This window comes from Gavialis gangeticus, unplaced genomic scaffold (assembly GCF_001723915.1).
Source record: "Gavialis gangeticus isolate Ggan-Ray unplaced genomic scaffold, GavGan_comp1, whole genome shotgun sequence".
Taxonomy (NCBI): Eukaryota; Metazoa; Chordata; order Crocodylia; family Gavialidae; genus Gavialis; species Gavialis gangeticus.
Window position 1 is genome coordinate 18,187,749 of NW_017729016.1, and position 13,661 is coordinate 18,201,409.

The following is a 13,661-nucleotide window of genomic DNA, read 5'->3' on the forward strand; positions in this document are numbered from 1 at the left end:
CAGTTCCTTTAGAACTCTAGGGTGGAGATCATCCGAACCGGCTGACTTGAAAACGTCCAGCCCCTCCAGAAGCTCCCTAACTAAATCCTCGCTAACCCTTGGCCCAGGTGTGCCACCCCCGGGGCCCGAGGGGGGCCCAGCAGGGAGGTGGCTGTTCTGGTCCCTACTTAGGAAGACGGGGGCAAAGAAATCATTAAATATGTTAGCTTTGTCGTCTGGTGTGACGACCAAATTTCCCAATGCATCCTGCAAGGGCCCCACATTACCTGGGACCTTCTTTTTACCCCCTATGTATTTAAAAAAGGACTTCTTATTGTCCTTAATCTGGGAAGCTAGTCCCGGTTCCATCTCTGCCTTGGCCTTCCTAACTACCCCCTAAAATGCAAGTGTCTACATGTTAAAGCTTGTTAAATCAGGCTAAGTGTCCTCTGAATGTCTCAAATTATGCTACTCCAAGCATAATTTATCCAGGGCTGTGCTACCTCACTTGTGTTAGGGTAACTTCAGTCTACTCTGTGGAGATAAAATGAGCAACATGCAATCCTCATGCATCCCAGAATGCACTGCTCTTAGTACCTCTTCCCCCTCTCTAGCAGTTAGACCTAGGCATCCTGCTTACTAGCCCTTTCATGGCAAGTCATAGTTTCATAGATGTTAGGGGCTGGAAGGGACCTTACAGATCATCAGGTCCAATCCCTCTGCACTTGGGCAGGAAAGACTGCTGAGAGCAGACGACCCCAGGAAGATGGGCATCAAGATGCCTCTTGAAGATCAGCAGGTTGGGTGACTGTCCCACCACTGGAGGGAGCCTGCTCCAAAACCTCAGCACTTGACTTGTAAAGAAGATTTTCCTTATGTCGAGCCTGAAGCAGTCTTCAATCAGTTTGTGCCCATTATTTCTTGTCCTCCCCCAGGGTGCCTTGGGGAATACATGCTCCCCCAGGCCATGATGTACACCCTTGATATACTTGTAGGCTGCCACCAAGTCCTTTCTGAGTCCTTTTCCCCAAGTCTTTCAGTCTCCTCATATGCCCTAGTCTCTAGGGCTCTAATCATGTGCGTGGCCCTCCTTTGGACTCTTGAGCTTCTCCACATCCTTCTCAAAGTGCAGCACCCAGAACTGGACTCAGTACTCCAGCTGCGGCCTGACCAAGGCTGAGCAGAGAGTTAGGATGATATCCTTAGTCTTGGCTGAGATGCCTTAGTGGATGCATGCCAGTGTTCGATTAACTCTGCCAGCTACAGCATCACATCAGTAGCTCATGCTTATTTTGTTGTCAGTCATGACACCCAGGTCTCATTCAGGGTTCTGCAAGCAAGAAATGATATTAACCCTTAATGTACAATTGCTCACAGCATGTTCTAACTTTAACACTATTAACTTTATTTGTTTAAACTTTAACACTTATTTAACTGTTTAACTTGCTGCAGATTTAGTATGGTCTAAGTGTAACATGTAACTTCACCCTAAGCTGTACTTGACTCATACCATTATACTGATCCTAATCATTCTAATCAACACATTAATTGTACCCCACAATGTGCTGGAAGGGAATGGAGTCTACAGAGAACGGGGATAATTTGTTCTATTTAGCAGCAAGACAGTGGTATTCTGCAGTAGCTGAAGTTTCAAGTGGCCTTCGGGCATAGCTCCAATATAGAGGAAGTGGCCATAATCAGTTCTGGAAGTGATAACGGCATGGATAACTGCAGGGAGGACTGTGGGGGACTGGTTATTAAAGCTAGAGGAACCCAAAACAAATGCAAAGAAAACGGGAATATTTGAAATGCTGAACACTTGAAAGTGCTTCTTCTGCTAAAGTTAGTTAATATTTTACTAAAAAAATTACTGAGGAAATTAAATTTCCTCTAAAGGGTTACTGGGGAGTAAATGCAAACATTAAAGCACAGAAGTCTTGTTTTATGTGACAATCTCAATGCAGTCATAACACGAGAATGATTGTGAATGCCTCCATCATCTGCAGCTGTAGAAAGGACTGGACAAGCTTTTCAAAAATGGGTTCCTGAAGTTAAATTCCTAAGTCACCGGTGCGTAAAGTCTACTGGATAGTCAACACTTTTGAAAATCAGGCCACCTTCTTATAGACCTAAATATAAGTCTAGGATCTGCATAACCATTAAGTAAAAAACAATCAGAGCCCTCCTTCTGGCTATATTATATTAATTATTATATTAAATAGTAATGTTATTGGAGGTATTCATTAGGCACCTATCACTTTTGTTTCCAAATACCAATAGCTTCATATGCGTTCTGAGTTCTAATTCATCATGCTGCAAAGAGCTTTGAGATCCTTGGGTGAAAGCACCACAGATCTTTCCCAGACCTCTCAGACTCTTAAAAACCCGCCCAGCTCCTTCTTCCTTAATATGACTTACAGCACATGTTCTCAAAAGAAAGTATATGCCATTCTCTTTTATAACCTGGTGATCAGCTTCTGTCAATCACAGTTCTTTCCCTCCACGTACCTTCTACTATTTTTGTTGATCCCATCACTGTGTTCCTACATGATGTGTAGTTTTAAAGAAAATAATACCTCATCTCTCACTTATTAGAACTGATTTTACTTTATTGGTCACTGAACATTTGCTTGTTTCTTGTACAATTGTGTAACACTTTTTTTTTGAAAATAGGATTTTCTTGAAAAATGAAAAAGAAGTGCAGATTGAGAGCCTGGGGTCACAAAAAAGGGACGAAAAAACACTGAGACAATCTTCCAGCAAGGTCACCATAAAAGGTAGGCTCTGGCTTTTGTTGCCTATTTGATCTGTCCAGAGCTTTTTCATTTACAGAACAGCTGGTTTACAGCCTTGGTGCAGAGCAGTGAATAATGTGGAGTTCCTCATTAACTCCACTAAATAAACAAACCAAAATGTTCTTGTGACTGCAAAGGTATAAAAAGCTTTGTGCACATGGAGATGAGAGGCTGCTGCTTACTGTAGAAAAGCATGGCTGGTTTGAAAGGTCCAATTAGCAGGTCTCAGGACGCTCAGCTTACAGAGCTGGGTGAAATTGGAGTCGAACTTCTGCAACAAAACTCCAGTGCACTGTTGCTCAATCGCTGGCTGGAAAATTCAGTCGAGGAGAAGCAGGAAACAAAAAAGGATTAAAAAAAAAGCAGACAATAAAACCTCCTCTCTCCACATGTTTTCATTTACAGACTGACATTAAAGCCCACTTAGTAGTTTTCATTTACTTTCAGGCAAGACCTTGGCTCTAAGTTTTCCCACTGAAGCTGTAACTTCACTCCCAGAGAATAATGTTGCTAATCCTGCATGCACAAAAACGCTGCTTTTGGATTTTTAAAAAAATCTTAATGTCTAAAAAGTGAAAATGGTGTAGCTGTTTGGCAGAGCAGTCAGGGAGACTAAATGGAGCATATGGGAACATTCAACTTTTCAAGTGAGGAGGAGGGAGGAGGAGGGAAGCAGGTTGGACCCGTAAGTCTGTAAAAACAGCCTGCTGCAAAGGGAAAGCAAAGGTCTGGAACTATCAACCAGGCAAGGATCCCTTGACCTCAGGGATTATCATGGATACAGTGGTGCAAGGGAAGCAGGATCTAGTTCCACTTGTGCAAAAATGTTTGCTGCTGGAACCACAGACCTAGGCCTGAACTGCCCTCTATTACCACTCTGATATTCATAGACGTACTAGCATCAAAACCCCTCCAGGTGCACAATGTGGGGTGTGAGAGATCAGGAATGCCATTCCACATGAGATAAGGTCTGACTCCTTGCTGGCCAGGTGTTTTTGGTAGTCTAATGCTTCAAGCTGTTGCTGTGTTGCAATAAATCAAAGACACATCCAGTCTATTCATCACACTGATCTGTACCTGTCACCAAATTCTCCTCCTCTTCCTGATGAAGGCAGGAGAGCATTCAGGTGTCTTCTTGTTTGTTCTACTTTTATCTTTCCTGACTCATTTTAGACTGGTCACTGCTTACCTATACTGATAAGGAGATGAGACAGGCTTGTCTTTTCTCTGATGGCAGCAGACGGGGTAGAGGTGCACCTTATAGGCTTCAGACTAAAAGGTCTAACTACCGCTCTCTTTTCCACTCGTTTCTCATGGGATATAACGGCAACAACTATAATGATCTAATATCACAATGCTTCCTGCACTGTTTCAGGGTGTTGTAAAAATTTGGAGACAGGAAGAGAATCTCCAAATTCATGCATTATGGTGCCACACGTCAGTGCTATTATTATAATTAAGGCTTCCTTACAGCTGTCAACCCCCTTAGCCATTTTTGCAGGCACCATTGCTTCTTGGGATCTCCAGAAAGTAAATGTTCAAACCAACCTGAGAGTGGTGACTAGGAAGGCTGTATAAAGATGAAAACCACATATTCAACAGAAAGATGTAAATACCAAGCACAGAGCTGCAGCCAGGGGCACCCATGCTGCATAGAGGTGGGGACATGAAGTCAGAGAAATTTTGTTTGAAAAACACTGATTCCTCACTGCATATGGCAAATCCCTAAGCCAGGTTCACCCAAACAGCAGTAAGAATAATGCACCTTTAACTGAGATTGTCAGGCAGGAGGTATTATAAAAGTGCAAAGCATTATTATCATCATCAATGGTTTTGGCAGCTGTGCAAACATAGGGAACCATCTGCCACTGTTTTATACGTGCATAGGAGATCTGGGATAACAACAGGGTCAAAAACATGATCTTCCTAAGTAGGTGAGGGTGGCTCAGGTCCTAGCTGTGCTGACCACTGATCTGTGGGTTAGGGATATATGCCTGAATCTCTCTCCACAGACTCCCCTCTAACAGGCATTAACCGGTTACATCACTGGGTGTTATGGCTATGCCTCTTGTATCCCCAAACCCCACCTGCAGTCTGTGTAGTTTTGGGGAGGATAGGTTGACATATAGCTTTGTGGTGGGTACTGGCTTCCTCCACAAAATCCACCACGGAGACTGTGTGTGCAGGAGAGCAAATGGCACATAGTACTTTTGCAGCCTAACCCACCATAGCATTGCTCCAACTCTTCTATTCTTTTGTTTCTGCTTTGCTGGCACTGGGTTTCAATATGTCACATCAACCTGTGCCACATTGAAGCATGTCATACACTTATAGTACAAAATACCACGTCACGTTTACTATGACAAATATACATTTATCTCAGACAGCCAGTTGTTATCAATTCATATGTGAGAGATCAAAATCCAGGCTCGCGGGGAGCGAAAGAAGCTTAGCAACATGCAGAAAACAGGGGGTGGGGTAGTTTCTATTACTTATAGCTGGGTTATAATTCTGTGTCAGTGGTGCTGTCTTGCAGGGGGTTACAGCAAACTCTGACTATTTATTCTTGTAAGAAGTCTAAACTACTTGTGCAACATAATGGAAAATGCACATTATAAGGAAAAAGAGAATGCTAAGGTAGAAATTGATCTATAAATCTCAGTAGACTAAATCTCAGTGAACACTTAGCATTTATATGGTGCCTTACATTTTCAAAGCACTGTACAAACATTAACTAATTAATTCTCATGCATGATTTATTGTTGAAAACAAAATTATAACCCTTGACACCTCAACTTATCAGTGAATCTTTTGCCTAATTATTAAACTGGGTGCTGTGAAGTATGCATATATGTATATATTAATCAATCCATAGAGCCGTACAATTATGGAATACAGTCCACTCCACTGCTTATGTATATAGATATCACCCAACTACGCATTGACTCCACCCAATGGAAGCGTGTACTGTTTATGAATGATTGAGCTAAATGCTTATCTAATTGTGTCACATCTATGTTGTTATTGGATGAACACAGAGATAAAATGCACCGCACGCATGGAATGTGAAAATAGAGCTCTTTCATGAAAAGTCATATGGACTGCTTATTCACTTGTGTTACTATGACAATACCATGCAAATTAACCTGTTGACTCATTGCCACCAGACATCAGAGGTCAAGTTAGAAGTCAAAGAAAGAACCAGACAATTATAGAGGCAATGAGAACACCCACAATTCCAGCAGATAGGATAAACTAATTATAAGGGATATAAAGCCTCATGCTTCAGGGTTTAAAACCAACCATTAACTGATGGAAGTTAGGACATTTTTTTTTCTCATGAGCAGATTATTTCATAAATGCCCACAGTGACGTTTCTTGCAACTTCCTCTGAAGTATTCTGTACTGACTGCTGTCAGATACGGGATACTGATCTACATAGACCACAAGTGCAACCTGGCATGTAACTTCCTCTGTTCGCAAAGAGCAGCTAGCCATAATTATACAATATTCATTGTGAAAGTCAGAATCAACTGAAATCAAAGTAAAACAGTAATTATTTTTACGTTTTAAATGAATGTGCAGTAATATTGATATTTTTAATAATTTAACTGAATTTTTAATCAGAAATGTGTTCATGAAATGTGACACCAGGGTGCAATACAGTAAAGTAGTTTAATTCATTTTTTTAATCTTTGCTGCTTAAAATGCAGTAATCATGTTACAACACAATGGTTTTTATACAGGAATTGTTAAATGCTCTTTAGTGTACTATATACTTTTGAGCTACATGTATATTTTAATAATGTGGAGTGAAAAATTTATAGGAAACCTCTTGGCATCTTTTCAAGCATGAAACCGCCTTACTTCAAGTGAAGGCATACCCTTCATATGTGCATTAATACTATGATGGCTCCAGAACTATCCAGATAAAAAGCACACTGTATATACACAAAAGAAGAGAGGTTATTTCTACTTTATATTCATAAGCTACATGCAGTTTTCTATTAAACTCTATTCTCCTGATGTCTCTTACTCTCTCCCCTTTCGCATGCGCAACGGCACAAATAGTATTTCATACACAAATGCTCCGCACTTCTAAAACTATAAACTTTTTTCACCTGCAAGCTAAATTAGAAATGATAGCCCCAGAGGCTAATTACTAATAATCTCTTTATACACATTGCAAATAACAATACATAGTTTCATCGCTAAATACTAAGCCTGTAATTTAATAGTAATGTTCCACTGCCATTTATAAATTGCTCCAGCTTTTAGGATGCCAGCCTAGCACCTTCTTTTGAAAGGCAGGCTGCTATTCAACCATAAAACATGCATTATTCTAAATGCACAAAGCCTGTAAGGCAGTATGCACATGAACATTAACCCAAAGGGAAGATGTTCTTTCTGGTGAGACTTACTGATGCAGTTCACCAGGATGAGACATGTTTCCAGGACAACAGGAAAGGTGGGGGACAGCCTACCTGCCTTTTATTTGAGGGCAAAAGCATAAGAGAACATAGACAAAACACATTTGAGATCAAAGGGCAGCTTTCTCTTATTTCTATTGAGATATCCCATACTTTGTACGGAGTGAGAAGAAAAACGTGTCTTGAGTTCTAGAGAGTCTCGGAACGTGAGCTATCACCCTTCCAATAGGGCGGTGTCTTCATGTGATACCCTTCATTTTCATAAGCAGCATAAAATTACAGCTGGAAAGACCATAAGCTTGCAAGCTCAGGGGAAGCTTAAAGAAAGCCAATGGGAAAGAATTAGGTCAATGAGGGGAGAAAAAAAAATCCCAGACAATGAAAGTTAAAGGAGGTAAGTGACAACATGGAGAAGAAGAAAAAGATAAAGAGATGTTATTTCTTAACGGTGCTGTAGATTTTTTTCTCCAAGTCCCCAACTTAGTTTAGCAAGAGCACAGTATGGAGTTATGCCTCTCACTGCAGCCTCTCTCACGCAGCGATAAAATTCGGTTTGCAGTTTGTCACATAGCTAAAAGCCCCACTATTTCCTGGAGAGAGGACCAGAGAGAACTAATTCACAATTAAGAGGACTGCAGAAGACGGTTCACCGGCTGTAATTCCTACCCAGCACCATCCCACTTACCTTTAGTGTTGTTCCCGCTTCTGATGCTTGCACTGTCACTCTCGCAAGCAGCTCCTTACATGCTGGCTTCCAAGGGAGAAGGCCTGGGTGATATGAAGTCTTCCTTCATGCTCACTTCATGCTCACACTTACAGAGGAAAAGTCATTCTGCACAATTTGAGAATCTCAGCCCCGTGCCTGGTTTCCAGGGAACAAATCTGTCAGAAGAACAGATTCTAATCAGATCCCCTCTCCTCAAACTGTCGCAGCAATAAACTGTGTGCGACTCAAAACTTATAACAATTCAGCTTTGTCTTCCCAAGAGTCAAAACTTGTTTGCATACTAAGACACATCATTAAAACTGCCATGTATAACAGCACCATCTAAGTCTGCCAGATGAGGATCTTCGCATGGCGTCAACGGTGTGATCAGCACAAGGCCCACATGGAGTCGATGGTTTGTTGAGGGAATCATGAAGGAAGTGAACAGAGTTACTTAAGTTATCATTACCAGTTGATTTTCTTTTGGTCATGCACGAGTAGCTTTTTGACAGGCATTAGGCTTACAAAGATATTATTGTAAATGCTCAGTACTTCCATGAGTGACCAGTAGCAAGAAGTTTGTACATTATTGCTATGTCAATGGCACTAGTTACTCTTGTAACAGTTGGAGGAGATGCAAAGGATGGTACTTGCTACAGTTCAAGTTTCGCTGATTTATGTGGGAGTTAGCGCTGACACCTTCCTGCTCCTTGGGGGATTTCTTTTCCAGGTCAGTTCCCAAGCAACATATCAGCGGCAGTAGCATTAACAACGTTGTCTCTTTTTTACCGACCATAGACAATTACAACAGACTCTAAAAGACCTATATAAAAGGGAAGAAGTTGTAGCTACTAATGTTCCTCAGAAAGTTGTTTGATTATGAACTGATTTTTATGCCAGGCTAGTAACGCAGAAGGGTGTCAAAGGAGGGGTGACTGTTAGGACTACTGCAAAGCAACAGCAGTAAAGAAACTGGAACAGACTGAAAAATGTTAGGATTACTGGATGTGGTTAGCACCATGGGTGGAAATGGGGCAATGGGAGCCACAGCACCGACCAAAAGAATCAGTCTCAAAGGAGAAAGCATGAGTCAAATTTTATACTCTGTCCCGTCTATCTCTGTTGAATTTGAGAGGGTTGAAGAATAGCTCTAACATGGATCAAACTTTAATGCATTGAGTTGTATGAGGAAACATGCAACAATATCAAAGTTTGTGGAGGGGTATCTAGTCAAGAAGCTAACAATGGGCCAGGATGGAGATTTTTCTCTGAATCCAAAACCAGTCTGGATACTCCTTCTCTGTAAGTGGAATTTCCAAGTAAGTCACACAAGAAAAGTAAGTTTGTGCCTTAGAATCAGATTTATCTTTACCTAATTCTTTGGATCCAATTCCCTTCTGTTTTCTACAATTGTAAATGACTGCACCAGGAGCAAAAAGCCACTGTTTTGACACCGTGGGGTTTTACCCCTAGCCTGGAAGCTGCAAAGCAGTGGAGAAGCCAGGGAATCAGGCTTTGTGTTTTACAGTGCAGTCATCTGTAAAGCACATTTTTGTGGCACTTCTTTCTGCCTTCTTCAGAAATCCTTTGGTTTTTATGTGCCGGCACCTACAGATCTGATAATGTTTCTCTCATCCGTACTTATCCGTTTATTGAAATGAATCCTGTTTTGGAGGAGCAGATTTGGCAGATGAAAGTCCTATGTGTTTCTTACACAGTCTGGATCCTGAAGATATAATGCTCCTGTATGTCTCGCAAACCCGTCCTGCTGCACTGAAGCTCTTTCAGCTTTAATCCTGATGCATTATCTCCCCTTTTTGCTTTGCTTTACTATTTTTGGTTTTTGTGTGAGCATCGTTCAAGCCAATGCAGAAACAAGTCACAATGTGCTGCTTAAATTTGAACCTAATGCCAACTGATTTTGTGAGGGCTGGCTGTTAGCCAGCCTCCTAATGGATTTTTCTGCAGTTTGTATGAACAGAGGTCACGGGCTGAAATCCTGGAGTACCCAGCAACATATTTCGATAAATGCTTAATAATCTAGGTCCTAGGTAACAGAGCAACTGTTTCTCTCCCTCTGTTTCTCCACGACAGTTAGGGTCGGTTGGCCTGACCTTGCTTTCCATTCTGAAGTTGCACCTGAAATGGCCTGGGGTGAGCATTTCCTCCGTCCAGGGAGCTAGTCGGAGTTGGCAATCCCTCTCTGGTTCTTAGTACCAGAATCACACTGTTGCTACCCTCAGATCCATGACAAGGATTCTTTGAGTCAGCTCTTTGATGATTTCAAAGACTTTTTCATCAGGTCTCTCTCTCTCTTTGCTTGTATTTGTTTCGCATTTTTTATTTGCAAGAACAGCTGACTTTTTGGGGGTAGTAGGGGCAATGTCACTGGGTATGCGTTGTATATAGGTATTGTTTGAATTCATAGCAGCAAACTTGATTTTACAGATGATGTTACAAAACACTGATAAATATAAATTCCATCCCAGAGATGGACCCCAGCCACAGAAAAGTGTTATGAAAGTGAAGAATGATAGACCATATATTGTTTATATCTTGGGATAGGAAGAGTCATTGTTTTCCCTTCTACAAGATGTCCAAGTCTAATTAGATAACCTGAGACTTCCTACTCTGGGAAGGACGCCAGAAATGCAGGAGAGCCTTTGAGTGCATGAGAAAACTGGACAATGAGGTCAAAGCTGGCAACTTGTCTGTCTTTATGAGCAGACTCTCTCTCCCCATAAATTTTGTCTACTTGCTTCTCATACAAACACAGGACGCCATATTCTGCCTGAGTTATGCAAATGCAAGGACATTCACATTTTCTATTGTTAATTATCTGAAGTCAATGTGCACGCTAATCTAAATGAGGTTTAAAATTGAGCTCGGGGAAAATATTTAATTCTCCCACACAAGCAGAAGAAATTACCTTCAGGGAATTATTATTGTAACTCACCTCTTCAAGTTACTGTTATTACCGATGTTGCTGAGCTCTTATTATGTAATGGACATATAGGCCATTTCACAGACCTGAATAAGGTAAAAGTCCAGCTCATGGTCTCAAGTTTGCTTTTCTAATGAATGAAGTCATTCCTTATGACTCATTCAACCATTCAATGCATGGATGTTATCAGGGTGGATCCAGGTGGGGCTCAGTGATTCAAGGTCCACTCAACATTTGAAACAGTCTGGCAGTGGCAGCAGCATTTCTATTCAGGCAAAAGTGAGGGAGTCACTTGATTTCACAACTCCTTGCAATCTGATTCCTTCTAAATTCTTCACTCCACAGGTGTTAACAATCCTCTCTCCTTTTTTAATGGTCTTAATGTTCCACTAATTAATCCAGTCTTATTTCTGCACTTCTCTTATTTCACAGCCCTACCCACTGTTTTTAACTCTAGCTAAAAACATTAACTCAGGTGAACATTAATTCCGGTGTGGGAATAACTTTCAGTGAAGCATTGAATGCACTGTGATATTTGTTTTTATTTTACATACCTGAAAGAGATGTACATTAAATTCTAATGACTACAGGACTAAAGAAGCAACATCTTTGGATTATTTTTGCTTAGTTTGTTGTGTTTTTAACAGACATTGTATGAATAGCAAATGAATGCACATTCCAATAAAGTTACATTTGTTTTTGCTTCAATCTTAAACTAAATAATACAGCCCGAGGCCCCTGGCATATTAGTAATGCTTCTAGTTTCTTTTTACCCAGAAAAAAAATACGTGATGTGTTGTATGTGATGATGCACCACACCATCTGCACTCCCCCTTTTTTCAAAATCCTAGATTTGCCTATGGATGCTGTATGCCTATGCTTCACCCCAGCTGATGACCAGCTCTGGGGGATTCCCAGCTTTGCAGCTGTACTTGGTGGCTGTACCTGATGTCCTCTTCCATCACCAGATTTCACAGCTCCAGATGGAGTGGTTGCAAACCTCAGGCTCTAGTCAGGGAGGAGGCAGGCAGAGTAATTTCAGCTTTATTCCATCACTGTTCCTTGCAAAGAAGGTCTTTGTACAATGAGCAAAGATGATCTTTTCCCTGTCACTTCATTCCCATGCTAGACTAGGTGAAATGAGAGGGAAAAGAAGTGGTATTTATTTATTGCACAAAGCGCTCATGTGTGTAATCCCTATGAAGAACCTCAACTTCATGAGTGTGAGAATGAAAGAATCCCAAATCAAAAGGCCAAATCATTCAACCAGTCAAGATTCACCGGTTTGTTTTCCTAGTGATCTTTAAAAAAAAAAAGGGGGGAAATGTTCACCCTTGGTGCTCCTATACTTCTTCCTCCATCTCTTTGCAATGAAAGATATAAATAAACTGTTCTAAATAAAGCTCAGACTGACTGCAGCATTATACATGTCTGCTAATGTATGTGACTGTCAGCCAAAATAAATTAACCTCCAATAGAAGTCATTTTCATGAAATTAATTATTCCTATGTCAACTAAGAGAGACAGGTGCACTGTCACTATTCCGTCCCGAACACTTTCTCAGAGAACTCCTCAAATAGGCTGCAGTTAGAAGCCTTTAAGATCTGATCTACAGCTACAGCCATCCCTTTGGTTGCCCTTTCAGGGCTGTGAGCTCTGTTTCTCAATTAAACTGAAATATCTAGGTGTGAACAAACAAACATGTAAACGAGGGGTGGGCAATTATTTCAGGTGGAGGGATGCTTAACCAGGTTTGGTGAGCTTTCCAGGGGCACATGGGTAACCTCACCTCTTGACAGCTGCCCCACCTACCCAGTTGCCATCTTGGGACTAGAAGGCCCACCCCTAACCCCTGACCTTTGTCACTGGAAGTCCCTTCCCCTGCCCCCCAGAAATACTCCTTTTGGGAGGTGGCATTACCATCTCAGAACCAGAAAAAACCCAAATCATACACCAAAAGTCAAACACCTACTATAACATATTTAAATTTTATTACAAAAAATATTTTTGTCATGATTTGTGTTTGCATACTGTATATACGGGGGATTGCATAATAACTCAAACATGAAGTCTTGGTCTTGTACATTCTGGAGGGGTGTGCTGGGGGATATGTGTATGTTGGGGTGGGGGTGTATATGGGGGAATGTGTGGTGGGGTGTAGGATGTATGTGGGGGATTTGTGAAGGGGTGAAGCTGTGTGTGTGGGTGCAGTAGGGTATGTTGGGGTACGTATATGTGGGGGGCTGTGGTGTCAGGGTGTGGGTGTGTGGCATTTGTGGGGTGTGAGGGAGGGTGTGGGGAACCCCCCACAATCCCCCTCTGATGCATAGGCCCTGCAGGCAGCAGCAGCAGCAGGCAGGGGTAATTGGGGTGCGTGTGCCTGGCTCAGGCACTGCTGTCTGGCAGCGCGCAACTCCAGCCGGTGCTGCATGTGAGGGCAAGGAGCACAGCCTTCCCAGCCCACCTCTATCACTGTGGCTCCCCACCACGTACATGCAGCCCCTGCCCTTGCACACCACTAGAGGGAAGCATCATGCGCTGGAGCCAGCTGGTTTCTCGACCCCCTGCCATGCAGCTCCCAGGACTCCACAGGGAAGTAGGGGCTGGGGCTCCCCTCCACTTCTGATGGAGTCCCGGGACCTGCACAGCAGGTGGCAGTGAAGGCAGCAGTCTCCAGCATGTGGCACTTCCCTCCACTGGCATGTGATTGCAGGGGCTGCATGTGTACAGTGGCGAGCCACAGCAATAAAGGTGGCCAGCCGGTCTGCACTCCTTACTCCTGCATGGAGTACAGGCCGGAGCATGAG

At 42.2% G+C, this 13,661-nt stretch overlaps 2 long non-coding RNA genes across 6 annotated transcripts in view; one reads left to right on the forward strand and one right to left on the reverse strand.

Annotated features, from left to right (window-relative positions):
• Window positions 1–13,661, forward strand: part of LOC109294547 — a 48,828-nt gene that overhangs the window by 12,074 nt on the left and 23,093 nt on the right. For 4 of the 5 annotated variants that reach the window (XR_002096552.1, XR_002096553.1, XR_002096550.1 and 1 more), the window contains exons 2-3: window positions 2,653–2,756; window positions 3,222–4,183. This is a non-coding gene — a long non-coding RNA (uncharacterized LOC109294547). Of the gene's footprint in view, window positions 1–2,652; window positions 2,757–3,221; window positions 4,184–13,661 lie in introns of those variants that run through there. The other variant, XR_002096554.1, reaches the window with a different exon arrangement.
• Window positions 7,099–13,661, reverse strand: part of LOC109294548 — a 12,221-nt gene continuing 5,658 nt past the window's right edge. The window contains exons 2-3 of the long non-coding RNA XR_002096555.1: window positions 10,690–10,697; window positions 7,099–7,999 (exon numbers count right to left, since the gene is read on the reverse strand). This is a non-coding gene — a long non-coding RNA (uncharacterized LOC109294548). The remainder of the gene's footprint in view (window positions 8,000–10,689; window positions 10,698–13,661) is intronic.